Genomic DNA, 6,000 nt, shown 5'->3' with positions numbered 1-6,000 from the left:
GCAGAGAGCACTCTCGCTTAATCTACCCACACATATTTCAACGTGGTAACAGCGACAGCTCACTTCCAAAAGTGTTTTTCACATGGTTAAGGCACTTTAACTCCAACAAATTAACGCTTCTAAATTATTATCACAAACAAATCAATGACTTATATTATATGACTTATCTTCAACTCCATATAAGAGGTATTTCAAGCAGCAGATTCTGCTTACGGCCATACCAGCCTGGATGCGCCCGATATCATCTGATCTTGGAAGCTAAGCAGGGTCGGGCCTGGTTAGTACTTGGATGGGAGACCGCCTGGGAATACCAGGTGCTGTAAGCATTTTCAACCAGCAGAGAGCGCTCTCGCTTAATCTACCCACACATATTTCAACGTGGTAACAGCGACAGCTCACGTCCTAAAGTGTTTTGCACATGGTTAAGGCACTTTAACTCCAACAAATAAGCGCTTCTAAATTATTATCACCAACAAATCAATGACTTATATTCTATGACTTATCTTCAACTCCATATAAGAGGTATTTCAAGCTGCACCTTCAGCTTACGGCCATACCAGCCTGGATGCGCCCGATCTCGTCTGATCTCGGAAGCTAAGCAGGGTCGGGCCGGGTTAGTACTTGGATGGGAGACCGCCTGGGAATATCAGGTGCTGTAAGCTTTTTCAACCAGCAGAGAGCGCTCTCGCTTAATCTACCCACACATATTTCAACGTGGTAACAGCGACAGCTCACGTCCTAAAGTGTTTTGCACATGGTTAAGGCACTTTAACTCCAACAAATATGCGCTTCTAAATTATTATCACCAACAAATCAATGACTTATATTATATGACTTATCTTCAACTCCATATAAGAAGTATTTCAAGCTGCAGCTTCACCTTATGGCCATACCAGCCTGGATGCGCCCGATCTCGTCTGATCTCGGAAGCTAAGCAGGGTCAGGCCTGGTTAGGACTTGGATGGGAGACCGCCTGGGAATATCAGGTGCTGTAAGCTTTTTCAACCAGCAGAGAGCGCTCTCGCTTAATCTACCCACACATATTTCAACGTGGTAACAGCGACAGCTCACGTCCTAAAGTGTTTTGCACATGGCTAAGGCACTTTAACTCCAACAAATAAAACCAACAAATCAATGACTTATATTCTATGACTTATCTTCAACTCCATATAAGAGGTATTTCAAGCAGCAGCTTCTGCTTACGGCCATACCAGCCTGGATGCGCCCGATCTCGTCTGATCTCGGAAGTTAAGCAGGGTCGGGCCTGGTTAGTACCTGGATGGGAGACCGCTTGGGAATACCAGGTGCTGTAAGCTTTTTCAACCAGCAGAGAGCGCTCTCGCTTAATCTACCCACAAATATTTCAACGTGGTAAGAGCGACAGCTCACGTCCAAAAGTGTTTCGCACATGGTTAAGGCACTTTAACTCCAACAAATAAAACCAACAAATCAATGACTTATATTCTATGACTTATCTTCAACTCCATATAAGAGGTATTTCAAGCTGCAGCTTCTGCTTACGGCCATACCAGCCTGGATGCGCCCGATCTCGTCTGATCTCGGAAGCTAAGCAGGGTCGGGCCTGGTTAGTACTTGGATGGGAGACCGCCTGGGAATAGCAGGTGCTGTAAGAATTTTCAACCAGCAGAGAGCGCCCTCGCTTAATCTACCCACACATATTTCAACGTGGTAACAGCGACAGCTCACGTCCAAAAGTGTTTTTCACATGGTTAAGGCACTTTAACTCCAACAAATAAGCGCTTCTAAATTATTATCACCAACAAATCAAAGACTTGTATTATATGACTTATCTTCAACTCCATATAAGAAGTATTTCAAGCTGCAGCTTCAGCTTATGGCCATACCAGCCTGGATGCGCCCGATCTCGTCTGATCTCGGAAGCTAAGCAGGGTCGGGCCTGGTTAGTACTTGGATGGGAGACCGCCTGGGAATACCAGGTGCTGTAAGCTTTTTCAACCAGCAGAGAGCGCTCTCGCTTAATCTACCCACACATATTTCAACGTGGTAACAGCGACAGCTCACGTCCAAAAGTGTTTTTCACATGGTTAAGGCACTTTAACTCCAACAAATAAGCGCTTCTAAATTATTATCACCAACAAATCAATGACTTGTATTATATGACTTATCTTCAACTCCATATAAGAAGTATTTCAAGCTGCAGCTTCAGCTTATGGCCATACCAGCCTGGATGCGCCCGATCTCGTCTGATCTCGGAAGCTAAGCAGGGTAGGGCCTGGTTAGTACTTGGGTGGGAGACCGCCTGGGAATACCAGGTGCTGTAAGCTTTTTCAACCAGCAGAGAGCGCTCTCGCTTAATCTACCCACACATATTTCAACGTGGTAAGAGCGACAGCTCACGTCCAAAAGTGTTTTGCACATGGTTAAGGCACTTTAACTCCAACAAATAAAACCAACAAATCAATGACTTATATTCTATGACTTATCTTCAACTCCATATAAGAGGTATTTCAAGCTGCAGCTTCTGCTTACGGCCATACCAGCCTGGATGCGCCCGATCTCGTCTGATCTCGGAAGCTAAGCAGGGTCGGGCCTGGTTAGTACTTGGATGGGAGACCGCCTGGGAATACCAGGTGCTGTAAGCTTTTTCAACCAGCAGAGAGCGCTCTCGCTTAATCTACCCACACATATTTCAACGTGGTAACAGCGACAGCTCACGTCCAAAAGTGTTTTTCACATGGTTAAGGCACTTTAACTCCAACAAATAAGCGCTTCTAAATTATTATCACCAACAAATCAATGACTTATATTATATGTTTATCTTCAACTCCATATAAGAGGTATTTCAAGCAGCAGCTTCTGCTTACGGCCATACCAGCCTGGATGCGCCCGATCTTGTCTGATCTCGGAAGCTAAGCAGGGTCGGGCCTGGTTAGTACTTGGATGGGAGACCGCCTGGGAATACCAGGTGCTGTAAGCATTTTCAACCAGCAGAGAGCGCTCTCGCTTAATCTACCCACACATATTTCAACGTGGTAACAGCGACAGCTCACGTCCTAAAGTGTTTTGCACATGGTTAAGGCACTTTAACTCCAACAAATAAGCGCTTCTAAATTATTATCACCAACAAATCAATGACTTATATTATATGACTTATCTTCAACTCCATATAAGAGGTATTTCAAGCTGCAGCTTCAGCTTACGGCCATACCAGCCAAGATGCGCCCGATCTCGTCTGATCTCGGAAGCTAAGCAGGGTCGGGCCTGGTTAGTACTTGGATGGGAGACCGCCTGGGAATATCAGGTGCTGTAAGCTTTTTCAACCAGCAGAGAGCGCTCTCGCTTAATCTACCCACACATATTTCAACGTGGTAACAGCGACAGCTCACGTCCTAAAGTGTTTTGCACATGGTTAAGGCACTTTAACTCCAACAAATATGCGCTTCTAAATTATTATCACCAACAAATCAATGACTTATATTATATGACTTATCTTCAACTCCATATAAGAGGTATTTCAAGCTGCAGCTTCAGCTTATGGCCATACCAGCCTGGCCACGCCCTTTGACTTCCTGTTTGTGCAGGGAGAGTGACTTGGCAGTTTGGTTCATGGTGGAGGAAGGAGAGACGAAGTTCAGATTGGAAAACAAACGGAAAAGGCTCAGAGAAGTGGAGAACAACAACACCTCCCCCGGCAGCAGTTGCTGCAGGGGGGCTACTCCAAGGGAGTATAAAAAAACTAAAACGGATTACTCGGTGATGAAGGTGGATAACGGACTGGACATGAGCTCAGCTATGACGGACAAAATGGAGTCGGAGGGGATCCCAAGGCAAAAGATGGCCCGCGCAATGGTCGGAGCCGGAGAGAAAGAGAGGAGAGCGGGAGAGGGGCCCGAGGCAGAGAAAGTGGAGAAGGAGAGGACGGGAGGACAACACAGCGGAGCGGCGTGGAAGGGGGCAGAGGAGGAGACGGCAGCGAGGGTGGCGGAGCCGAGAGCTGCAAAAGAATGTTGGGATCAAGCGGAAGACCAGAAAAAACTTGTAGTAAATGTGGAGATAGAGGGAGATGATGCCATCTCCCTCATGGAACTCTTGAAAGCTGTGAGTGTTACATGCGGTCGTGTCGTTGGCTGCCGAGTAAAGGCGGATAAAAAGTGGGAACTAACAATGGGCAACCCGCACGGGAAAAACAGACTGTTAGACGGTTTCAAGATAAGAGATTCGCGAGTAATCGCCTCTGAAATAATGAAGGACACGAGAGTGGTCTCATTTTTAAGTCTTCCTATTTATATCACTGATGAGCAGATTTTCACAAAGCTGGCACATTGGGGAGTAGAGCCGGTCTCAACAATCAAGAAGAGAAAATGGCCTGGCACGGACATATTCGACGGCACCAGGTTCCTGAAAGTCAGGTTCCCAGAGTCGGTGGCGGCTCTGCCGTACAGCACGAAATTTGACACTCTCGAGGGTCCGGAGTATTTTAGGATCATCCATAACAACCAAATGAGGGTGTGCAGACTATGCCTACAGCAGGGGCACATTCTGCGGGAATGTCCTGAGTTCCTGTGTTACAAATGTAACAAACAAGGACACTATGCAAGAGAATGTGCACGTATGACGGAGCAAACGGGCGGAGAGCAGGAGGAGAAGGAGGAGAAGGAGGAGACGGAGGAGTTGTTGGAGGAGAGCGAGGCAGAAAAGAAGGAGGCGGCGGAGGAAGAGGAGGAGGAGGAAGACGGAGAAGGAGAGGTGGAGAGCCTGGCGGAGGGCGTGGAAGAGGAGATGACAGCGGAGGCTGCGGTGGGTGCCGTGAGAAGAGGGAATGTAGAGGAAGCTGAGGTGGCGGTCAGCAGAGGGGAGCAGAGAGGAAGCGGACAAGATGCGGATTTGAGCATAAGCCAGAGCAGCGGGGGGTCGCTACCGTGCGCGCAGCGCAGAGCATTCAGGACGGCAGTTGAGAGACGCGCAAAGAGGGAGGAAACAGAGGGTGAGAATGAGGGAGGGGGGGTACGGACATCGAGGTCCAGATCGGGGTCAAGGGAAGGAAGGGGTCAAAAGAAACGAGCCTCCTAATATGAAAGGATTATATTTTGTTTATCATGGTTCTGTTTTTTTTCTTTCCCTTGTTGTCTTTAATGACACTTAAGATCGCATCATTAAACACAAACGGCTTGAGGGACAAAGCAAAATTTGAAAAAATTATAAGCTTGAGTAAGGCGGACGTACTATGTTTGCAAGAAACTCATTGGGACAAGGAAACTGAACTGGGCTTTAGACAATTGTGGAATGGGGATTTCTTTTCGAGTTACGGCACAAACATTGCAAGGGGGGTGACAATTCTGTGTAGGAGATCCAGTGGAATTGGGGCCACGTTGTTGAATAAGGATGGGGAAGGAAGATGGATAAATGTTGAATTGGAATTCCAAAATGTAAAATATAATGTGTTAAATGTCTACGCGCCAAATAGTGAAGGGGATAGGTCCACTTTTTTTAAAGATCTATATAAAGTGGCTGAGAAATGTGATATTATCATTGGGGACTTCAATGTAAAATTGTGCTATATGGATGTGAATGAGAGTTGCGTGTGGAGATATGATGCTTCGAGAAAGGTACTTAATGAGTTTATGATGGAAAAGAATTGGTGTGATATATGGAGAATAAAAAATTCTAGCATTAGAAAATATTCTAGAGCGCAACTAGTAAAAGGGGTTCTCAAAAAAAGTAGGATTGATCTATGTTTGGCCAAACAATCACAGTTGCAGTTATTTAATAATGTCTGTTATGATTTTATATATCTGAGCGATCATGCGATATTGTCTGTGGAAGTGGGGGAACACGAAAAGCGAAGGGGAGGAGGCGTATGGCATCTAAACGCATATCTATTACAGGATGCAAACTATATCAGATGTATGAAACAGTTAATATCGAGCGTGTGCTCACATCCAGAATTTAACAATAACATAGTAAAAGGTTGGGAGGATCTGAAAATAAAAATAAAATGGAAAAGTATACATTATGCGA

The 6,000-nt window shown here is 45.8% G+C and overlaps 9 non-coding genes and 1 pseudogene across 9 annotated transcripts; all 10 read left to right on the top strand.

Annotated features, from left to right (window-relative positions):
* The first annotated feature begins 207 nt into the window (after nt 1-207).
* On the top strand, nt 208-326 carry LOC133440286 (5S ribosomal RNA). Its single transcript, XR_009782323.1, has one exon. It is a non-coding gene; the product is annotated as a 5S ribosomal RNA (ribosomal RNA).
* A 217-nt stretch (nt 327-543) lies between these two features.
* Nucleotides 544-662, top strand: LOC133440291 (5S ribosomal RNA). The gene has a single exon (XR_009782327.1). It is a non-coding gene; the product is annotated as a 5S ribosomal RNA (ribosomal RNA).
* A 217-nt stretch (nt 663-879) lies between these two features.
* On the top strand, nt 880-998 carry LOC133440287 (5S ribosomal RNA; annotated as a pseudogene).
* Nucleotides 999-1,197: 199 nt separating this feature from the next.
* Nucleotides 1,198-1,316, top strand: LOC133440288 (5S ribosomal RNA). The gene has a single exon (XR_009782324.1). It is a non-coding gene; the product is annotated as a 5S ribosomal RNA (ribosomal RNA).
* Nucleotides 1,317-1,515: 199 nt separating this feature from the next.
* On the top strand, nt 1,516-1,634 carry LOC133440283 (5S ribosomal RNA). The gene has a single exon (XR_009782321.1). It is a non-coding gene; the product is annotated as a 5S ribosomal RNA (ribosomal RNA).
* Nucleotides 1,635-1,851: 217 nt separating this feature from the next.
* Nucleotides 1,852-1,970, top strand: LOC133440290 (5S ribosomal RNA). The gene has a single exon (XR_009782326.1). It is a non-coding gene; the product is annotated as a 5S ribosomal RNA (ribosomal RNA).
* Nucleotides 1,971-2,187: 217 nt separating this feature from the next.
* Nucleotides 2,188-2,306, top strand: LOC133440289 (5S ribosomal RNA). The gene has a single exon (XR_009782325.1). It is a non-coding gene; the product is annotated as a 5S ribosomal RNA (ribosomal RNA).
* A 199-nt stretch (nt 2,307-2,505) lies between these two features.
* Nucleotides 2,506-2,624, top strand: LOC133440281 (5S ribosomal RNA). Its single transcript, XR_009782319.1, has one exon. It is a non-coding gene; the product is annotated as a 5S ribosomal RNA (ribosomal RNA).
* A 216-nt stretch (nt 2,625-2,840) lies between these two features.
* On the top strand, nt 2,841-2,959 carry LOC133440282 (5S ribosomal RNA). The gene has a single exon (XR_009782320.1). It is a non-coding gene; the product is annotated as a 5S ribosomal RNA (ribosomal RNA).
* Nucleotides 2,960-3,176: 217 nt separating this feature from the next.
* LOC133440285 (5S ribosomal RNA) lies at nt 3,177-3,295 on the top strand. The gene has a single exon (XR_009782322.1). It is a non-coding gene; the product is annotated as a 5S ribosomal RNA (ribosomal RNA).
* The last annotated feature ends 2,705 nt before the right edge of the window (nt 3,296-6,000 follow it).

The sequence above is a fragment of the Cololabis saira genome, unplaced genomic scaffold (genome assembly GCF_033807715.1).
Source record: "Cololabis saira isolate AMF1-May2022 unplaced genomic scaffold, fColSai1.1 scf494, whole genome shotgun sequence".
In the NCBI taxonomy this organism is placed as follows: Eukaryota; Metazoa; Chordata; class Actinopteri; order Beloniformes; family Belonidae; genus Cololabis; species Cololabis saira.
This window is presented reverse-complemented; position numbering and strand designations above follow the sequence as displayed.